We start from the raw sequence: 23663 nt of genomic DNA on the forward strand, positions 1-23663 counted from the left end.
TTCTAATAAAATATTTAAGGAGCCTTTCAGAGTAATCTATGTAAGCATTGCGTATGTCTTCATTGGATGACAATAATAATAGTATCGACACAGCTACTGTTAAAGAAAGAAAATGTTCGTAAATTCCCTTAAAAACGACTGAATGCAAAACACTTGGTCCTGTATACAAGAGACATTGTCTAAACTCAGTTGCTTTCCATCTGTCAAGTTCTATAAGTGACCTTGGCTGGTGAGCAAATTCTCGAGGCATCTTCTGGATGTTTGTGCAATAAAAGTAAATTTATAACTGCCAGCAAATCCATTAGTTGAGATGAAGTCAAGGAATGTGTGATTGCAAATATTCAAACAATCAGTACAGCCGTTTTGGTAGTGAGCGCATGCCCTAGTTGAATAGGTTTATCAGGAATAACTTCCTCACTGAAGTTATTTGTCAAAACCTGTTTCTTGTCCTCCTGTGACCGCATTGTTGCAATTACAACACCAGGTGTATTGGAATTAGATCTGTTAGGCTTCCTTTACGCATTCAAGCAAGTTACATTTTTATGTCCCCCACTATAGTAGTGGGGGACATATTGTTTTTGCCCTGTCTGTTGGTCTGTCTGTTGGTCTGTCTGTTGGTCTGTCTGTTGGTCTGTCTGTTGGTCTGTCTGTTTGCGCCAACTTTAACATTTTGCAATAACTTTTGCTATATTGAAGATAGCAACTTCATATTTGGCATGCATGTGTATCTCATGAAGCTGCACATTTTGAGTGGTGAAAGGTCAAGGTCATCCTTCAAGGTCAGAGGTCAAATATATGTGGCCAAAATCTCTCATTTTATGAATACTTTTGCAATATTGAAGATAGCAACTTGATATTTGGCATGCATGTGTATCTCATGGAGCTGCACATTTTGAGTGGTGAAAGGTCAAGGTCATCCTTCAAGGTCAGAGGTCAAATATATGTGGCCCAAATCGCTTATTTTATAAATACTTTTGCAATATTGAAGATAGCAACTTGATATTTGGCATGCATGTGCATCTCATGGAGCTGCACATTTTGAGTGGTGAAAGGTCAAGGTCATCCTTCAAGGTCAGAGGTCAAATATATGTGTCCCAAATCACTTATTTTATGAATACTTTTGCAATATTGAAGATAGCAACTTGATATTTGGCATGCATGTGTATCTCATGGAGCTGCACATTTTGAGTGGTGAAAGGTCAAGGTCATCCTTCACAAGGTCAAGGTCATCTTACAAGGTCAAATATCATATAGGGGGACATTGTGTTTCACAAACACATCTTGTTGATTTTCAAACCGTCTTTTATAAGCTTTTCCACTTTACATTTCGTGGTTTCACCTTCATTTTGAGATAGATCTCTGATACATAATTATGTTAAGCGCAATATTGTTCCGTTGTGACTCACTGCTTGTAAATGATTTTAGCTCTTCTATTTCTGGAAGAATTTCAGCTTTTATTTCATCTTTCATTGCATTTACAGGATTAAGAGCCTTGCCAGTATGGCATCCCCATGTGACAGTGAATGTATACCTGTTGTCATGCAGTTTCAAGTAGGTATCTTTGATAGTCTTTGAGAAAATGACGTGAAGAAAAACTTGCACAAGAGATTTTTAACCAGGTTTTCCGAAGGAAAAAACTGGTTATTAGATTGGCGAATGCGGGGCGGGCTGGCTGGCTGGCTGGCGGGCTGGCTGGCGGGCTGGCGGAACAAGCTTGTCCGGGCCATAACTATGTCGTTCATTGTCAGATTTTAAAATCATTTGGCACATTTGTTCACCATCATTGGACGGTGTGTCGCGCGAAATAATTACGTCGATATCTCCAAGGTCAAGGTCACACTTTGAGTTCAAAGGTCAAAAATGGCCATAAATGAGCTTGTCCTGGCCATAACTATGTCATTCATTGTGAGATTTTAAAATCATTTGGCACATTTGTTCACCATCATGGGACGGTGTGTCGCACGAAAGAATCACGTCAATATCTCCAATGTCAAGGTCGCCACGACTAAAAATAGATTTAAAAAAAAAAAAAACTTACAAAGGGTGTTAATTTTGTTTGTTCATTTCAAAAGTTCAGTTTTAGTTTTCTCCCTTTATCAGATTTTTTTTTCACAATGAAAACCTGGTTTTGTGACAATTTTGTCCCTTGTTACCAATTCACATGCTGATGCTCAAGTGAGAACATTAATACACAGTATAGTTCTTCATGAAAGGAATAGATGAAATTTTTCATTGGGCTAGCCCAATGAAAAATTTCATCTATTCCTTTCATGAAGAACTATACTGTGTATATAATACGTAATCGTAGAATTAATTTAAGGCCATCAAAAATCTCCTGTCAAATTGTAGGAGCTAGTAAACCCTTTATTTATAAATTCACAACACACAAAGGGTTAACTGTATCATGTACATATTATTAACTCCATGTGACTGATGAACTGCACTTATTCTGTAAACTCTTTTTATAAGTAAAATTTTTCAATGTTTCTTACCTATTAATAGGAAAAGACAAATCAGTCCGTGTTCCCACATTGTTTCCGCTTGTCTCTGGCAGTTTTAGTAGTTCTGTGAAATCACCAACTTCTGGGGAACTGGAGACGGGGCTTCTACATGTACTGGTGTTAACTCTTTCAGCGCTGGAACCGAATTTTGATGACCTTTGCAAACAGTTTGGATCCAGATGAGACGCCACAGAACGTGGCGTCTCATCAGGATCCAAATTGTTTGCTATTTTGATAGTGTTCTTTAAAAAAAAATCGAAGAAAATGCTAATTTTAGAAATTCAGCAGACGACATTTTAGCAGACAACAAATTTCCCAGCATGCAAAGGGTTAAGGTTTAATCTCCAGGCTGCCATCTTACAGGATTGTCCTAAAAGTCATCATATGTAAATTTCATATTTTAGAGTATTTAAAAGATTAACAATTTAAGAGCTGCATATTGTTTTGACTAACCTTTTAGATAACACAGAGCTAAATGCCAATCAATTGTCATTGCTCCAGTCCAGGTCAATATCTAGGTGCTTTAGCCATATTATAGAACTGCACAGTGGTTAATCTGAACGAATGCTGGTTACCAAAGGCAATAGGGAACCTTTCCTCATGGGGCAGCTTTTTATGCCCCCCTTCGAAGAAGAGGGGGTATATTGCTTTGCTCATGTCGGTCGGTCTGTCGGTCCGTCCACCAGGTGGTTGTCATACGATAACTCAAGAACGCTTGGGCCTAGGATCATGAAACTTCATAGGTACATTGATCATGATTCGCAGATGAACCCTATTGATTTTGAGGTCACAAGGTCAAAGGTCAAGGTCACTGTGACTCGAAATAGTAAAATGTTTTTTTTTAATGATAATTTAAGAATGCATACGCGGCCAACAGGGCACACTCTGAACAATATTACTGAAGCAACTGGTCTGTAATCCTAAATCTATAATTATCAGTCCAATGAAATATCATCCTTTTAGTAAAATACAGTGGATCAGTAAAAATATTATCAGAATATGAGATTTTTTGTATATTTTGTATATTAAATATTGTGGTAATGTTTAATTTTGTTAATTAATATAAATATAAGCAGGACAGGGGAGGTACTAGACTACAGGGGAAACAAATGCAATAAGTTTAAATTTATTGTTACAGATTTGCCTCCCTTGTAATATATTTAAATTTTACCAAATGTAAGGCTAACTGCATTTTTGTAATGCATACTACTACTACTACTAATACTACTACTACTACTACTACTACTGCTACTACTGCTGCTGCTGCTGCTGCTGCTGCTGCTGCTACTACTACTACTACTACTTCTACTACTACTACTACTACTACTACTACTACTACTTCTACTACCACTACTACTACTTCTACTGCTGCTACTACTACTACTTCTACTACTACTACTACTACTACTACTACTACTACTACTACTGCTACTACTACTACTACTCTACTACTACTACTACTACTACTACTACTACTACTACTTCTACTACTGCTCTACTACTACTACTACTTCTACTACTGCTCTACTACTACTACTACTACTACTACTACTACTACTACTACTACTACTACTACTACTACTACTACTTCTACTACTACTACTTCTACTACTACTACTAATACTACTACAACTACTACTACTTCTACTACTATTTCTTCTGCTATCACCACCACCACCTACTACTACTACTACTCTATTACTACTACTACTATTACTACTACTACTACTACTACTACTACTACTACTACTACTACTACTACTACTACTATTTCTTCTGCCACCATCACCACCACCTACTACTACTACTACTCTATTACTACTACTACTACTACTACTCCTACTCCTACTACTACTACTACTACTACTACTACTACTACTACTACTACTACTACTACTATTTCTTCTGCCACCATCACCACCACCACCACCACCACCAGTGACAAAAAACGTATTGGCTGCTACTACAACTTATAGCCCATATAGGGGGGCATGCATGTTTTACAAAAAGCCCTTGTTTTTAAACATGAATTTATCAAAACAAACACCATGAATTATGTGTCATGTATTCTGTATAAATGAAAGAAATAATATTACTTTCAATCCCATGAAATACCAGTGAAAAGTATGGCAAAGTTAGAGAGTGTTAGAGACTGTTTATATAAAACATTTTAACATCAAAGTACTGACCGTACTGGTGTGACGTTGCTTTTGAAGAGGATGGTTATAAAAGAATCAAGTTAAGTTTAGGCCACAATGTGTAATTTTTATTGCTTGTCATTTATCTGCATCCTTAATTTAAGATTTAAAACCCCCAATGCTTTGCATTGACCGTTCCAAGGCGGTGACCCCAGCTTTATTCATATTTTGTGTTTATGTTGGTTTGTATTGTGCTGTATTGTGCTGTTTTGTACTGTTTGGGCAATCAGTCACTTGCCTTAAATAAAGAACCAACTAATTGTTTTTAATGAAAATTCAATACTGCTCCAGCAGCTGGAGTTTCACTTCTTTATATTGGCATAGCTGCAGTGTACATGGACTTTTAGACAATCCACAGTTCTTTGTAAAACTTTATTAAGAACAAGAGGCTTTTTTGGCATAATATTTACTCAAATTTTTTTTCTTACCCAAAATTTGTGTACCCACATTTTTCACATATGGGTACGAAAAAAAAAGTGGGTACACAAATTTGGGTATGAAAAAAAATTACAAATTTAAAAAAATTTGGGTACAAACAAATTATGCAGAAACAAAAAATTGGGGTAAGAAAAAAAAATTTGGTACGAAAAAAATTTGGGTATGAAAAAAATAATTAATTGGATACGGAAAAAAATTTGGTTACGAAAAAAATTGGTTAGGATAAATTTTGGGTACGAAAAAAAATTTGGGTACGATTTTTTTTGTTAGGAAAGATGGGGTATCTGTAAGTATACCGGGGTACACAAAAGTATCATTTGAAAATCGGTGTACGGTGAAGTATACTTCAAAGTACCTGGGGTATGTGGAAGTAGTACCCGTGGGGAACTTGACACATTCAGCCTAAGTACCGGTACATAGATTGTTAGAGATAAAAAATTTGGGTACGAAAAACAAGTTGGGTACGAAAAACAATTTGAATACGAAAAAAAAATCGGGTTCGAAAAAAATGGGTTTGAAAAAAAATTGGGTACGAAAAAAAATGTGGGTGTCTGGTTCCTGTCCCGAACCTCTTGATAAATTTGAAAGAGGGCGGGAACCAAGATGCCTTTACCTTTATCAATGATAATCAGCGAGGTATGCCAATTGAGAAAATTTAGCTAACTCAATTGGACTGGCTTGGTCTTTTACATAGGTCGCCATTGTGAAGAATTTGTTCACGGTATGATAGCTTAGACGAGCTGCTTCGCTAAAGCAGCATCGTCAAAAACATATTTTACCATTTCTATTTTTTCCACCAAACTTTGCATTCATATTTTTTGCGCAACTGTCCCAAAAACTGTTTTCTGATTCACCTTCCTGTCTTGGTCCTTGACTGTACTCTGTCAGAAAAGATTTTTCTTCTAGTGACCACCTGTTGTGCTTCAGTCTTTCATCCTAAAAATCCTTGATCTGCCAACATTAAATTTCCGGGTTCTAGCTAATCGTAAAACCCTGATTGTGCTGTCAGTTCCTTGTCTGACGCACGTCTTCCCCATACCCGAGAAAAGAAGGTCACAGTACCATGCGGTGCAATCCCTATTAGAAACTTTGCTGTATTGTGATGCTTATAGTTTGACCACGTCTCTGCTCGCGCATTCAGGTTTGATGGGTGCTGAATAAATAATTCACTACAGTCTATAATAATTCTGCTTCTTCTGTAATGCCTCTTGAAAGACTTGTTAATTTCTTCCTTTGACAGCCAACGTATCAAGCAACTTAGCTTGTTTGCAATCACTGGGATGGCATTGTTAATGATGGCAGAGACCTGGGAAGGGGCTACCTGAAACCTCAACGCTAAGTCTTTGTTTGGGGATCCTAGTTTTAGTTTCATCAAAACCATCAGAAGAATGTCCCAAACACATAACTTCCCGATTGGTTTCAATGAAAGGCACACAAAGGACATAACCAATCTGAACAAACAAACACTTGGCAATCCCGTCAAGGTCAGCATTGTAGCATTGTTCAAGTTTTTGTATGTGAGCTTTTATGCGTTCACCATATCTTTCAAAGCCCTTTTCTCATTTAATAGGCGCTGGTATTCCTCTTGAAGAATTGAGTGGTCCTTCTTTAGTTCTGCCAGTTCCATCATGAGAGGATCTTGATCAGGGTCAGTGCCTGAAATTAAGTAAAGAGGGTAATGAGTTAAGAATTGATATGGGTATTTAATAAAATAACTTTCTATATCAAAGAATAAATTAATACTGATATTTGTTTGAAAAATACACATTTGTTCACTTAAATTAACAAGGAAAGACACATACAATTAAGAAATGCATGGGTTGTTCATGAGGTTTTGTAATATAAATGTAGTTTACCTGTAGATTCATATTTTGGAGGTAGTTCACAAAGATCTAGCTAGGCTTCTCTTTATCTGGCTGCGGAGATAGAACGAGGCACCTTCTTTTCAATGAACGTTCAAACCGGTCCATGGTCTGTACACTGCTTCAGCACTGGCGTGAAGTTGAAGCGGCTGGGTGCATAATCAGGATGGTTGGCATCTTTTGATGGATGACGTGATAAACACAGATACCATATTGTGGTCAGTGATATTTATTATGCCCCCCTTCGAAGAAGAGTGGGTATATTGCTTTGCTCATGTCGGTCAGTCGGTCTGTCGGTCTGTTGGTCCGTACACCAGGTGGTTTCCGGATGATAACTCAAGAACGCTTGGAGCTAGGATCATGAAACTTCATAGGTACATTGATCATGACTCGCAGATGACCCCTATTGATTTTGAGGTCACTAGGTCAAAGGTCAAGGTCACAGGTAAAGGTCACAGTTACTGGAAATAGGCATTTTAAGGATTTAGCATGGTTCAAACAAGGGAAACAACTACGGTTTATGCATGTTCTTTTTATTACAGATTTGCCTCCCTTTAATTCATTCAAAATCTCATTTTACAGCAGAGATTCCAAATATGACCTGTAAATGAGCCCCATATTTACTGCCAGTGCTAGGTTACCTTTTCCCATTTGATCATTCTTAAGTATTGGTATTGTAATGCTGCTACTGCTGCTGCTACTGCTACTACTACTACTACTTCTATTACTACTACTACTACTACTACTACTACTTCTACTACTGCTACTACTACTACTACTACTACTACTACTACTCCTACTACAACTACTTCTACTTCTACTACTACTACTACTACTACTACTACTACTACTACTACTACTACTACTACTACTACTCCACCACCACCACCACCACCACCACCACCACCTCCACCACCACCATTACCACCACCACCACCACAACCACCAATTCTACCATCCACCACCACAACCACCACCACCACTCTACCATGTCTACTATTACTACTTCTACTACTACTGCCACTACTACTACTACTTTTACTACTACTACTTCTACTACTACTACTACTACTACTACTACTACTACTACTACTACTACTACTACTACTACTACTACTACTGATACTACTACTACTACTACTACTACTACTACTACTACTGCTACTATTACTAATACTATTACTACTACTACTACTACTACTACTACTACTACTACTACTACTACTACTACACCACCACCACCACCACCACCACCACCACCACCACCGTTCACAGTGACAAAAAACGTATTCACATAATGGCTGCTACTACAACTTATAGCCCATATAGGGGGGCATGCATGTTTTACAAACAGCCCTTGATAGTATGCATTTTGTCCCCTACTGGTGAAACTGGAGGGGACTTATGGCTTGCGCTCTGTGCCTCAGTCTGTCGGTCAGTCTGTCAGTCCGTCACACTTTTCTGGATCCTGCAATAACTTAAAAAGTTCTCCATATTTTTTCATGAAACTTTAAACATGGACAGATGGCTATATGGAGATTTTGCACATAATTAATTTTGTTCCTACGTCAAATATTGTGGTTTCTATGGCAACAAATGTAAAAAAAATAAACAAATTACAATGGTGGAGTTTTACCGGTAGGGGACCATATTGCTTGGCAATCTCTTGTTTATTCTAACGACAAGCCAACATAGTTATTTCCAAACAAATACTCATTTGTAATTAAAATGTACACCGAGGTCTACTTGTTGGTCAGATAATGTTGACCCATCGAAACTTATTTGCCACATTGTCAGGTACCCCACATTGTCTCCCATAAAACGGTTACGCCGTAAGTTACTTTATAGATATACCAGTGTTTAAGCTTTACAAAAACAAGAACTTATCCCTTTATTACAATTATTATTTTAAGAGACGTACCCATCATGAAATGAAGGCTGCATAACCGGTCATTGTGAAGAGGTTCCTAAGGCTTGTGCGGTTTGTCGAACTGCACACGCTTCATTGCAGTAACCCATTTTTTCTTTCTTCGTCTTTCTTCGGATAGCGATAGAAATGAATATCAGATCCCTTTGTGTGCCTCTGTGTGCACCCTGGCGCACAACAACTTGTTGGCATATGTCACGGAGTGGTTTATAAGTGACATGCGGTTCAAGCCTTGATCATGGAAATGATAATAGAGACAGATGAAATTGTAAATACAGTCCAACCCCTCTTAAGCAGCAAGTCAAGGGAAACGGACACATTGGCTGCTTTAGCGGGGTGGCCTCTTAAGAGAGGGTTGGGTCATAGGGAGTCTGGAGTTGATGAGTGCATGGCAAACTGTTCAATTTTTATGCCCCCCTTCGAAGAAGAGGGGGTATATTGCTTTGCACATGTTGGTCGGTCTGTCTGTCGGTCGGTCCGTCCACCAGGTGGTTTCCGGATGATAACTCAAGAACGCTTAGGCCTAGGCTCATAAAATTTCATAGGTACATTGATCATGACTCGCAGATGACCCCTATTGATTTTGAGGTCACTAGGTTAAAGGTCAAGGTCACCGTGACCCGAAATAGTAAAATGGTTTCCGGATGATAACTCAAGAACGCTTATGCCAAGGATCATGAAACTTGATAGGTAGATTGATCATGACTTGCAGATGACCCCTATTGACTAGGTCAAAGGTCAAGGTCACGGTGACCCGAAATAGTAAAATAGTTTCTGGATGATAACTCAAGAACGCTTAGGCCTAGGATCATGAAACTTGATAGGTAGATTGATAATGACTGGCAGATGACCCCTATTGATTTTCAGGTCACTAGGTCAAAGGTCAAGGTCACGGTGACCCGAAATAGTAAAATGGTTTCCGGATGATAACTCAAGAATGCTTATGCCTAGGATCATGAAACTTCATAGGTACATTGATCATGACTCGCAGATGTCCCCTATTGATTTTCAGGTCACTAGGTCAAAGGTCAAGGTCACGGTGACCCGAAATAGTAAAATGGTTTCCGGATGATAACTCAAGAACGCTTATGGCTACGATCATGAAACTTCATAGGTAGATTGATCATGACTCGCAGATGACCCCTATTGATTTTCAGGTCACTAGGTCAAAGGTCTATGTCACGGTGACCCGAAATAGTAAAATGGTTTTCGGATGATAACTCAAGAACACTTATGGCTAGGATCATGAAACTTCATAGGTACATTGATCATGACTCACAGATGACCCCTATTGATTATCAGGTCACTAGGTCAAAGGTCAAGGTCACAGTGACAAAAAACAAATTCACACAATGGCTGTCACTACAACGGAGAGCCCATATGGGGGGCATGCATGTTTTACAAACAGCCCTTGTTGTATAAACAAATTGGTAAATATGTGTACATAAACTAAACAATGTATAGACTTATTGTTTTTGCCCTGTCTGTTGGTTGGTCTGTTGGTTGGTTGGTTTGCATGCATGTGTATCTCATTGAGCTGCACATTTTGAGTGGTGAAAGGTCAAGGTCAAGGTCATCCTTCAAGGTCAGAGGTCAAATATATGTGGCCAAAATCGCTCATTTTATGAATACTTTTGCAATATTGAAGATAGAAACTTGATATTTGGCATGCATGTGTATCTCATGGAGCTGCACATTTTGAGTGGTGAAAGGTCAAGGTCAAAGTCATCCATCAAGGTCAGAGGTCAAATATATGTGGCCCAAATCGCTTATTTTATGAATACTTTTGAAATATTGAAGATAGCAACTTGATATTTTGCATGCATGTGTATCTCATGGAGCTGCACAATTTGAGTGGTGAAAGGTCAAGGTCAAGGTCATCCTGAAAGGTCAAAGGTCAAATATATGTGGCCCAAATCGCTTATTTTATGAATACTTTTGCAATATTGAAGATAGCAACTTGATATTTGGCATGCATGTGTATCTCATGGAGCTGCACATTTTGAGTGGTGAAAGGTCAAGGTCATCCTTCAAGGTAAAAAATATGGGTCAAAATTGCTCATGTAATGTCACTTCTGCAATATTGAAGCTAGCAATTTTATATTTTTTTATTTCTTCCTTTCTAAAATCAGCTATAAAACAAAATTTTCATTCGAAAAAAAAAAAATAATATTCATTTTTCAATATCGTCATCAATATCATCATTATCAGAATCAAGTCAATGAAAAAGAATCATTCTCATGATTCATTGTTTACACAATGCGCGTTGTATGGCCCCAATGCAATTAAGATGGGAACAGTTGTGAATCAGTTTTGAGTGAATAACTCGCGTGTAACTATCAAACGGTAATTTAATTGGTTTATTGCAGTTTTATGGATTTGTAATACCTACCGCACAAATTGGTCCCGACAGTGATCTTCTCCCCAATAAAATCGTGGCCAGTTACTTAAGAGACTGATAATAGCAACCGGGTGTAATCCTCCTGGCAATCGTGCTTTTCATGCATAAATTATAAAAACATTTTTTCACCGCGTAAAGGGTTTTATCAAAATTAATATATTTAAATCATTGTAAATATAAAACAAATATAAATGCATTGTTTAATTCCCAAATGAGAATACCGTAATAATTTGTAATCCGAAACACACTCCTGATTGTTTTATGTTAACGAGACGTTTACAAATTCTAGCATCAAAAAAGCCCGCATGTATTTCCTTTGTCCCGACAAAAGCGCGCGAAAATTATGCACCAATGTACAATGTCACGTGAAAAGCGTGCGTGTATTGATTTTTGGATAAAAACTTTGTAGCACAGAGAACATGTAGATCAGTTGATTTCGGCTAAAAGTTTCGTTGTTCTTTTTAACTTTTAATTGGCCGATAATTGTCATAATGTGTGATTGAAATAGTATGATTCAACAACTACAAATACATGTAATAAATTATAAATTAATAATCTCTTTTCCAGTAATAATAGGTGATATTCGCACATGCGGAAACAAAAAGATAAAACGGTCGCATATTGCTTTTAACCCGATAACCTGATAATCCGCCGCTAATTAATTGCAATTTGCAAACTGGCTGTCAAAATGTTTATCACACATCAGGCTTCAGTACTACAGAGCCTTAACCCTGACTTGAAGTAAGTATCGATTTTACCGCCGTTGCGTCGGTGTAATTTTGCCAATGTACATGACTGACTTACTCGCGCGAGACCACTCATATGGGGGAAATTTAACATTTGGGATGCAAAATTGCTGGCCGCTGGCCGGAGAAACGGGGTTACCACTTAAGATGGGTGCATTATATACTGTTTATCGACGGTCGCGGCACAGACCGGCCGCCTACACGGGGCGACCGGCGATGAGGGGTGACCAGAAGTAGGGGTTGGACTGTACTTCATTTAATAGATGTCTTAATATTTGCTACATTTTATTCTAAAACACTAATGTTAGTAGGAACAGCATGCATGTTAGTTTATCCTTATCGCTATCAGATAATATTGTACCAATATTTTTTTAAATAAAAATAACAATCATAAAGTCACTGGCTGACTAAAAATGTCACAGCTGTCAACAGATAATACCACTCTCCCACTAGGTCCTCAACCCTTTGGTGGCGCCCTATGTGTCCACCCGATCGCGACACGGATTGCTCTCGCCTGACCTTGGGTCCTCTGGCGGCGTCCAATGTATCTTGCTTACTGCGGCACAGATTACCCTCGCCCGACCCTCGGTCCTCTGGCGATGTCCAACACTTGCCAGAACAATCCTCGTTGTGGTGCGTCCCGGTTGGCCCTTGTTGCTGATACCCGCCTTCTCTCAGAATTGGCAGCTGTCTGCCCAACTGTCGTTGGTGGTGGCCTCTGCCTCACTCACCCGGAAATCTCCCGTTGGGTGATGCCTGTTTTCTGCATCCACCCGGAAACTGGGATCTATTTATTGAAAATAATCCCTCACCATGACATTGTGTGGTTTTGTACACATTATATTCATTATTACATTAAGACAGCCAGCATTTAATCACTAAATCTATTAACACATAGACAATTTCAAGTACACATGCATAACTACAGTATTAACAGAAAAAAATCCAAATACCATCTAAACATTAACATAAACATTAATTCAATTTCAGGGGCGTAGCTAGCATTTTTGGAGCTGTAAGCCCGGATATGATACATAAAAAAGGGGGTCTGGGGGTACTCCCCCTGAAATTTTTAAAACCCTATAACGCCTTTGGTGGGCTTTCAAGCATATCTAGACAAATAATAAGATAAGAAAATTTAAGACTTTGGCCTGTTTTCTTTGATACTTTACTGTTTTTTAGAAGCGAGTTAGAATATATACACATAGAAAGAAGTAGAGTTGATAATCGGAAGATATGTCCCTTGAACATGACCACAATCCATTGTCTGAGAATTATGTCAATATGAAATGCAGATTTCTAACACCTCACCCCTCTCAGGGTCAACATTTTAATACGTTTTTCGAAGTTGATTCATTTTTATTTTTTTCATGTTTAAAAAAAATTGTAGGCCCGGGCCTGCTGTGCCATATAGCAGCTACGCCCCTGAATTTATATTTAATAAATGTTACTTGGTTTTTAATCTCAGAAGCTAGCAGGGTTTCAGTGCAAAAATTTACTTATTAAATAAATATTTACCCCAGTTCCTATAAATATATTATCCAAATATCTGCCCCTTGGGCACCTTTTCCAGAGCGTCCAAACTGCTCGCAATTAACGACGGCACTGAGTTGATTTGAAATTTCTGGGAACATTGGGTGTAAAATAAACGATTCACTGATCTGTTGTTTATCAACTGGGCATGCCTTTGCTATAAAATGCCAGAGTTCATGATTAGTTTGCATCCCAGAGCCCTATTATTTTGATAACCCAGGCCACATCAAGAACAAGCACAGATTAGGTTTGAAGTAGGGGAATTTAACATTGCACATGTACAAAGCATGAATCTAGAATTTTTACAGCATGTTTAAAAATAAAATCTAAATATAACATCGTCCACGCTTTATTTATCTCCTGTGTTTGCGTCTTCTTTTTGCATACCAATTTTTAGCTCCACTGGCCAGAGGCAAGCGGGGCTTATGTCATGGTCCTGTGTCCGTCGTGCGTGCATCCATGCGTGCGTGCGTCCATGTGTTAACTTTTTCTTTAAACATCTTCTCCTAAACTACAAGTCCAATTCTGACAAAACTTCTCAAATGTTCCTGGGGTCAACCTTTTTCAATTTTGTTCAAATTATGCCCCTGGGGTCAAATTTGACCCCGCCCCGGGGGTTAATAAATTGAACATATGCTTATATAAAGCCTATTTTGTTCAAACTTTAAAAACTTCTTGTCCATAACCATAGGGCCTAGTGCTACCACATTTGGTATGTAGTGACATCTATTAGTCCTCTACCAAATTTGTTCAAATTATGCCCCTGGGATCAAATTTGACCCTTCCCCGGGGGTCACAAAAATGAATATATGCTTATATAAAGCCTATTTTGTGCAAACTTTAAAAATTCTCTTGTCCATAACCATAGGGCCTAGGGCTGTCAAATTTGGTATGTAGTGACATCTAATAGTTCTCTACTTTGTTTGTTCAAATTATGCCCCTTGGGTCAAATTTGACCCTGCCCTGGGGGTCACAAAAATGAACATATTCTTAAATAAGGCCTATTTTGTGCAAACTTTAAAAAAATTCTTGTCCATAACCGTATGGCATAGGGCTGCCAAATTTGGTATGTAGTGACATCTAATAGTCCTCTACCAAATTTGTTCAAATTATGTCCCTGGGGTCAAATTTGACCCTGCCCCGGGGGTCACGAAAATGAACATATGCTTATATAAAGCCTATTTTGTGCAAACTTTAAAAATCTTCCTGTCCATAACCGTAGGGCCTAGGGCTACCAAATTCGGTATGTAGTGACATCTAATAGTTCTTTACTTAGTTTGTTCAAATTATGCCCCTGCCCTGGGGGTCACAAAAATGAACACACACTTAAATAAGGCCTATTTTGTGCAAACTTTAAAAATCTTCCTGTCCATAACCGTATGGCATAGGGCTACCGAATTTGGTATGTAGTGACATCTAATAGTCCTCTCCCAAGTTTGTTCAAATTAAGCCCCTGGGATCAAATTTGACTGTTCCCCAGGGGTCACAAAACTGAGCATATGCTTATATTGGGCCTATTTTGTGCAAACTTAAAAAAAATTCTTGTCCATAACCATTGGGCCTATTTCTAACAAATTTGGTATGTATAAAAATCTTAAAGTTCTCTACCAAATTTTTTCAAATTATGTCCCTGGGGTCAAATTTGACCCTGCCCCGGCGGTCACAAAAATGAACATATGCTTAAATAAGGCCTAGTTTGTGCAAACTTTAAAAATCTTTTGTTCATAATTATAGAGCCTAGTGCTACTAAATTTGGCATGTAGTGACATATTATAGTCCTCTACCAAATTTGTTCAAATTATTCCCCTGGGCTCAAATTTGACCCTGCCCCGGGGGTCACAAAACTGAACATATGCTTATATAAAGCCTCTTTTATGCAAACTTTAAAAATCTTCCTGTCCATAACCATTGGGCCTAGGGCTACCAAATTTGGTATGTATTAAAATCTTAAAGTTCTATACCAAGTGTGTTCAAATTATGCCCCTGGGGCCAAATTCATATATAAAAATGCTCACCCTGCCAACTTTAAGCGCCCAGTGGGACGAGGGATAGAAAGAGAAAGTCACATGCTTGAGTACATTTCAACCCATGCGCATTGCACGCTTTTTTTGCATAAAAAACAGTGGAGCGATATAGGGCCATCATGGCCCTCTTGTAACTGGATACAACACGCAGACATGTGCGCGTGACGTCATGCATCAACTGGTCTATACATAATATCCTTCAAAATACAGTTTCACGATTATTCTTGATAACTTCCATGTTACAACATTAAAAAATGTACTGTGTGTTGCAGTCATTTTTCTCCCCAATACATTTTTGTATATATCAAAATGGACAATATCCAAGAAAACGATCCTTTGATGTTTTGAACATTGTTTTACTTTGTATGCCTCCGGATCGAAAGATCGGGGTATATTGTTTTTGGCCTATCTGTCATTGTATGTGTCCGTGTGTGTGTGTCCCAAAACTTTAACCAAAACTTTAACATTCTTCATAACTTTTGCAATATTGAATGTAGCAACTTGATATTTGGCATACATGTGTATCTTATGGAGCTGAACATTTTGAGTGGTGAAAGGTCAAGGTCATCCTTCAAGGTCAAAAGTAAAAAAAATCAAAGCGGTGCATTAGGGGGCATTGTGTTTCCGACAAACACATCTCTTGTTTGAAATAGTATTATGATCTTTAATAATTGCCCCCCAAAAACTGTTTGATGCCTTTTATTTAAATAGATTAAAAGTAATTACATGTGCTACATGTACATATACAGCCATTAATCAAGGTGTGAATGCATAATGATGTTAAATTCAACAAACACAATAATTAATTAATTATAAACCTTTGATCGCATTGTTAAAAGTTAACACTTTTAATCATAATGCACTGAATATTCTTCACAACGCATTCAGTGTTTCCTTTCTTTCTTATGTCTTAGTAGTGAGCTGCTGTACGCGAAGTTCTTCCCACAAAGACATGCAAATCGTTTTCCGGACTGTTGAATGTTTTTGTGCCTCTTAACGGATGATTGGTCTGCAAAGTCCTTATTACAAACGTCGCATACATGCTCTGTAATACCAAGGCAGCATTTTTAGCTCTTCTTCCAAAGGCAGAAGAGCTTATGGGATGGCATGGTTTCTGTCTGTCTATGTGTGCATTAGACTTTTCTTTTTTATCCAATAAAGTCCACAGTTTTCATCCGATTCTTTTCAAACTTGTTCAGTGTCTTTATATTAATGAGGACTCGAACCCTATTGATTTTCAGGTCAGTGGGTCAAAGGTCAAGGTCACAGTGACTCGAAATAGTAAAATGGTTTCCGGATGATAACTCAAGAATGCTTAGGCCTAGGATCATGAAACTTCATAGGTACATTTATCATGACTGGCAAATGACCCCTTTTCATTTTCAGGTCACTAGGTCAAAGGTCAAGGTCACAGTGACTCGAAATAGCAAAATGGTTACTTTTTCATGTTTATCCGATAAAGTCCACAGTTTTCATCTGATTCTTTTCAAACTTGTTCAGTGTCTTTATATTAATGAGGACTCGAACCCTATTGATTTTCAGGTCACTGGGTCAAAGGTCAAGGTCACAGTGACTTGAAATAGTAAAATGGTTTCCAGATGTTAACTCAAGAATGCTTAGGCCTAGGATCATGAAACTTCATAGGTACATTGGTCATGACTGGCTGATGACCCCTATTGATTTTCAGGTCACTAGGTCAAAGGTCAAGGTAACAGTGACTCGAAATAGTAAAATGGTTACTTTTTCTTGTTTATTCGATAAAGTCTACACTTTTCATCCGATTCTTTTCAAACTTGTTCAGTGTCTTTATATTAATGAGGACTCGAACCCTTTTGATTTTCAGGTCACTGGGTCAAAGGTCAAGGTCACAGTGACTCGAAATAGTAAAATGGTTTCCAGATGTTAACTCAAGAATGCTTAGGCCTAGGATCATGAAACTTCATAGGTTCATTGATCATGACTGGCTGATGACCCCTATTGATTTTCAGGTCACTAAGTCAAAGGTCAAGGTCACAGTGACTCTGTTTATAGCAGTAGAGCGATTCAGGCCCTCATGGGCCTCTTGTTTTTGTCTTGTCTTGGTATATCTGTTGCTGAATTCCCTTTCACATTCTGCGCATGTGTAAGGCTTTATCCCTGTATGTGTGTTCATACAATCATTATATTTCTGCTTTTGTTGAAACACTTGTTTGCAGTCTTTAAACGGGCATGTCATCCATTGCTTAGCATCCTCCTCCTCTTGATGGACAAGTTGAGTATGTGATTTTAAGTTTGACTTGTACATGAACGATTTTCCACATTTAACACAGAGGTGACTCTTGTTGTGTTTGGCTTTCTCGTGGTGTACAAGTGTGTCTTTACTGTTGAAGTAATGAGCTCATATTGTGCACTCAAATATGTAGCGGTTTGCATGGCCTCTGGTGTGCTCTCCTGCTGGTATAAGTACACTTCTGGCGTTGATGTCCACTGAAGTTGTTAACGATCCTGTACATCATGACAACTTTGGTCGTTTGATGTCTGGATTCAAGTGTTGTCCAACCGAGCTTGTTCATCATTTCAGAAATTTCCGAACAAACACAAAAAAGATGTTGAAACCTTTTGGCATCATGTTCTACTGCAACTCCATCTGTTTCATGCACTTCTCTCAACACTTCCGAAATGAACATTTCTCTCCCCACCCACCCGGCAGTTTCACAAGCACAGTTTCCTGGCCAAAATCCAATAAATGGCATGTTTTTGGAGCTGTACTAAACGTGCAGAACCTCAATATTTACGCACAACCACCACAGTAAACCAAATGCGCAGTATATATTCCAAATACTAATAAAAACATCATTCAATTCTTTACACGTGTTGACACACTGCGAAGACGTGAGCGACTGCACTGACCTTGACATGTTACAACGGTTAAAAGTTTTGCCTTTAAAATGTATAATATATGCTTTCAATTTGTGTAATATAGTATTGATGCTTAAAAAGTTTTGTTGAAACAGCGTTATTAAATTACATTAAATGGCGCTACTTTTCGTGTTGAGGAACAATGCTATTTATAGAAAGATTCATATGCGATAAACGAATGCAGCGGCTCCAGGGCATAGCGATTATTTTTCATTATTTCGTGAAAAACGGGGTGAGTGGTGTCAGTGGTATGATAAACAGAAAAACAGGTTACTGCCTGATCGTTTTGTAATATATCAGGCTCGGCACGAATAAAATAACAGCTCTGCAAGCCTCCCCATTATTTTATTCTAAGCCTTGCCTGATTTATTACAAAACAATCAGGCAGATCTCTATTCTCTATATCCTCGACGTAAGCTGCCATTGTTAATTAACTGAAATAAATGAAGGGTAACGATTAAATAGGGACATGTATATGATATCGCCACATTGGTGCAAAAAGGTACCATACGACATTTTTGTCAAAAATGACATTTTAGTATATTTCATTCTGACTTTGTATAATCTACATTTTGTAAAAATATCTAAGCTGTAGCTTGTAAGGTTCCAAAAATATAGGACTATGTAAAAAGGTACCAAGTGAAAATTTCAACATTTGTTTGTGCAAAAAGGTACCATGTGACACATGGTACCTTGTTGCACCAAAGGTGCATGGGAAAATTAAATATCAGAGCAAAAAGGAACCATGACACATGGTACCGTTTTATTCTTCTGGTAGGGTGGCATATAGCAGTTGAACTGTCCGTCAGTATGTCAGTCCGTCCGTCTGTCCGAACAAAAACAACACACTTTAACGTTGGCTATAACTTTTGCAATATTGAAGATAGCAACTTAATATTTGGCATGCATGTGTATATCATGAAGCTGCACATTTTGAGTGGTGGAAGTTCAAGGTCAAGGTCATCCTTCAAGGTCAAAGGTAAAAAATAAAAATTCAAAGCGGTGTTCTCATGAAGCTGTACATTTTAAGTGGTGGAAGTTCAAGGTCATCCTTCAAGGTCAAAGGTCAAAAAAAATAATTTTCATTTCAAAGCGGCGTTTTCATGAAGCTGCACATTTTGAGTGGTGGAAGTTCAAGGTCAAGGTCATCCTTCAAGGTCAAAGGTAAAAAAAAATAATTTTTATTTCAAAGCAGCGCAATAGGGGGAATTGTGTTTCTGACAAACACATCTCTTGTTGTAGACATGAAATGAATTTGTCCATAGTTTTTTTTTATATCAATGTGTTAAGTGGGTACATTTTAGCACTACAGGTCACAATATACCAAATAGTTTCCTTATATAATTCAATGTAAAAGCGACAACTTTAAGCCAAAATAAAGGCAACATTTTGCGCATAGAGACCCTCATAACCATACCTTTTCTGAAAAAGCATTCTTAGCTGAATTGATTTAAAAAATAAAAAAGGTATGTCATGTTCAAACCAAAAAAGAACTTTTCGCTAATCAAAATGGACTGTTTTCTCACCTTTTTTTACCGGCTACTCTCCAGAAAAGAGGTGTCGCCAAACCGTGTTGTTTCCTCCTGTAGTCTCAAATCTGAAACACCACATTGATTTATTAGTGCATACCAATGCCTTACCTAATAAGAAGAAAAGTTATTCTGCGAAAGAACACAACAACAAATGTATAATCCATAACAACATATCTTTCATTGATGCACTTTTACTTTTTAAGAGATTACAACCCTTCATGAAAAATTTATTTAGTATATTGTAACCTATAAGAGCAAGATATAATGCATATAATCATAATTCCTTGCATAGAAGTATATAACTATGATTACCCCATCACCATACCAATTTTGGCCATGATATCTTTTCATGGCAATCATACATCCTTTTTCCTAACACACCCCTTTTCCAACCAAAGCTTGCCTGATAAGCCTTCTTCTGGCTGAGCTACCCGATAGCCCTTTTGGGCTGTTTTCTTTAACTTTTCAGATAAATGTAACAACTGAAACATCAGAAACATGCATGGGGGTGCTATGTGGGCTGAGGACAGGTTATCTGTGTCAGTGTTTTGGCTCCAATATATTTTACTGGTGTGTTTTCTGTTACTTTTTTTTATGTCCCCCACTATAGTAGTGGGGGACATATTGTTTTTGCCCTGTCTGTTGTTCTGTTGGTCTGTCTGTTTGCGCCAACTTTTACATTTTGCAATAACTTTTGCTATCTTGAAGATGGCAACTTCATATTTGGCATGCATGTGTATCTCATTTTGAGTGGTGAAAGGTCAAGGTCTAGGTCATCCTTCAAGGTCAGAGGTCAAATATATGTGGCCAAAATCGCTCATTTTATGAATACTTTTGCAATATTGAAGATAGCAACTTGATATTTGGCACGCATGTGTATCTCATGGAGCTGCACATTTTGAGTGGTGAAAGGTCAAGGTCGAGGTCATCCTTCAAGGTCAGAGGTCAAATATATGTGGCCCAAATCGCTTATTTTATAAATACTTTTGCAATATTGAAGATAGCATCTTGATATTTGGCATGCATGTGCATCTCATGGAGCTGCACATTTTGAGTGGTGAAAGGTCAAGGTCAAGGTCATCCTTCAAGGTCAGAGGTCAAATATATGTGGCCCAAATCGCATATTTTATTAATACTTTTGCAATATTGAAGATAGCAACTTGATATTTGGCATGCATGTGTATCTCATGGAGCTGCACATTTTGAGTGGTGAAATGTCAAGGTCAAGGTCATCCTTCACAAGGTCAAGGTCATCCTACAAGGTCAAACATCATATAGGGGGACATTGTGTTTCACAAACACATCTTGTTTTTGACCAAAAATTGTCAAATTTTAAGCATATTTTGGTAAAAAAATGTTATTTTACCCATAAACATGCAACAGTCAATGCCATTAGATAGATCAAAGTAACTTTGAAGTGTAAACATTAACAATCTTCCAGTAATTGGTCCTTTGATGCTCTTAATTGCCTAATTAGTAAAGAAACAATGTTTGTAGCAGCCCCTTTAATGAAAACAACACCCATTAAAGATGCAGGTATAAAATGGTCATTCAGCCTCAAAACTGCAGAAAGTAGTCAATTTACAATGCCTATTCACCTTGAAATTGCTTGGAAATAACAATTGTGTACTTTTTGTGCAAAAACTGGGACTTTTAAAGACCTTAAAGAGGCATATGTGGTCAGAATGGTGTTTGTTAGTAAGAAAAAGCAAAAATTGCTCGACATTGGGTTCAAAAGGGGGGAAACTAGTGGAATTAGATGGATAAAGAACAAATATGGAAAGGACACAAGTGCCAGCACTAGGTATGAGAGGCTAGAGAGATCTGCCTTTAACGCTCGGATTCATACAAGTGACAATATTCTTACTTTTCGTGACGTAGACGGTTCTGAAACACCAATTAAGCCGTTGCGTCCACGAGTGAATAGGGCCAGCTATGTAGACCGGTTCAGACTTCCAGCTTCATGGAAAGTCCATCCCGACTTGCGAACTAACAAGATCTATGTTCCTGCTCTACTGCAAACTATGATGTCCACTGAAAATAGAAAACATAGGTTGTGCAATAGCAAATGTCGGGGAGACTTGGTCATTGACGGCGCTGCATCCATAAAGTGGGGCTTTGGATGGAAAGAGAGGCTGAAATGTACCAGATGCCTATATGTTGGCAAACACTACAAGCTGTTCAATGAAGTCACTACCAAGGGTAAGGGAAGGAGATCAGCACAGATCAATATTGGCTTTCAGATAGGTGTGGCCAGTACTTCCATTGGAAACACAAGTTCGCGCAGAATAATGAACGCTAGCAACATCATTGCACCTACTCCTTGTGTGATGCAGAAACAAGGGAACAAAGTGTGGGCTGCCCTGAAGTGCATGAATGACAATAGCATGGCAGCTGTAAGGAAAAACTTAGTTGATGAAAATGCACAAATTGGACAAAAGACGCCTCTATGGTCAACGTTGAAGGGGACACGTGTTACAACAACCCAATTTTCAACTCTGACGCGACACCGTTTCAAGCCGGAACCATAGCCGTCACCACCATGTGTGACAATAACACAAAAAACAAACAAATCTTGGGAGTACATGTAGCAAATAAACTAAGCAGAGCTGTCTCAGTGCTCAGAAATAAGGGAAAACAAGCCCCAATCATAGGGGGCATTGTTCGGAAAATGTTTTGGAACATGAACAAATAGGGGATGAAGGGAAATGGAGCAGGGCGTTAAGTACCCAGATATCCCAGGATATTAAAATAGCCAACTTCACATGTGATGGGGACAGCAGAGCTTTTCAAGGAGTTAGCAGCTCTCAGAGCCACAGAGTAGGCCATTTAAAGGACCTCAGGCATTTAGGGAACTCCATGAAGAGAGAGATCAACAAAGCGCCAATCTCTAAGGACATGCTGCAGGCCATACAAGGTCAAGTGTTAGAAATCGGTTTTCGCTGTCAGTGAAATCCAGGTGTATGGCCGAGCTGAAAGCGGCTCACAAGACACATCAGGGCAAAATAGCGACTTTGAAGAGGGTAATGTCAGAGGTGATATCCACTATTGTATTATGCTTCCGGGGTTACTGCGGAAACCAGTGCGCCAAGAACAGTTACGTTTGTTCGGGAAATAAAAGGCAAGCAAAAAACTTTATGCCAGCAAACGTCAAGGTGAAAATGGTGGCTAGTGACCAAGAAGTACTGAAAAAGTGTATTGAAATGGTGCTAGGTCCCTTGGCTCTGGAAGCCACCAAACTTCTGACCACAACACAGAAATGTTAAGCAGTGAATAGGTCCTATCAAGCAGTGGTCCCCAAAAATGTCACTTTCTCCCGTAACTGTGTGGGTCGTATCCATGGGCAGGTACACAAATTGAACCAGGGTTATGCGGACTCAGTACTAGAAAAGACAGGTCAGCTTAAAGCAACCTTAACACCGGGATCCAAGGCCATCGGGCAGATAGCCTATGAGGACCGCAGCATTCGAAACCGAAAGCGGCAGTCGAAAGTCACCAAAGCACGTGCTTTACGTGCAAGCACAAGGGATAGAAAATACAGACTGCATGAGGAGATGCACTATTGCAGAGGAATAAGTGATCCTAAACCAGATTACAGCAGCC

At 38.5% G+C, this 23663-nt stretch overlaps 1 long non-coding RNA gene across 2 annotated transcripts in view; it reads left to right on the top strand.

Annotated features, from left to right (window-relative positions):
- The window catches only part of LOC127842913 (uncharacterized), a 78992-nt gene extending 57626 nt beyond the window's left edge, over positions 1 to 21366 (top strand). Inside the window, exons 4-6 of one of the 2 annotated variants that reach the window (XR_008031968.1) lie at positions 907 to 1052; positions 10493 to 10638; positions 21131 to 21366. This is a non-coding gene — a long non-coding RNA (uncharacterized LOC127842913). Of the gene's footprint in view, positions 1 to 906; positions 1072 to 10492; positions 10639 to 10815; positions 10949 to 21130 lie in introns of both variants that reach the window. The other variant, XR_008031967.1, reaches the window with a different exon arrangement.
- Positions 21367 to 23663: the final 2297 nt, after the last annotated feature.

The sequence above is a fragment of the Dreissena polymorpha genome, chromosome 8 (genome assembly GCF_020536995.1).
Source record: "Dreissena polymorpha isolate Duluth1 chromosome 8, UMN_Dpol_1.0, whole genome shotgun sequence".
Lineage (NCBI taxonomy): Eukaryota > Metazoa > Mollusca > Bivalvia > Myida > Dreissenidae > Dreissena > Dreissena polymorpha.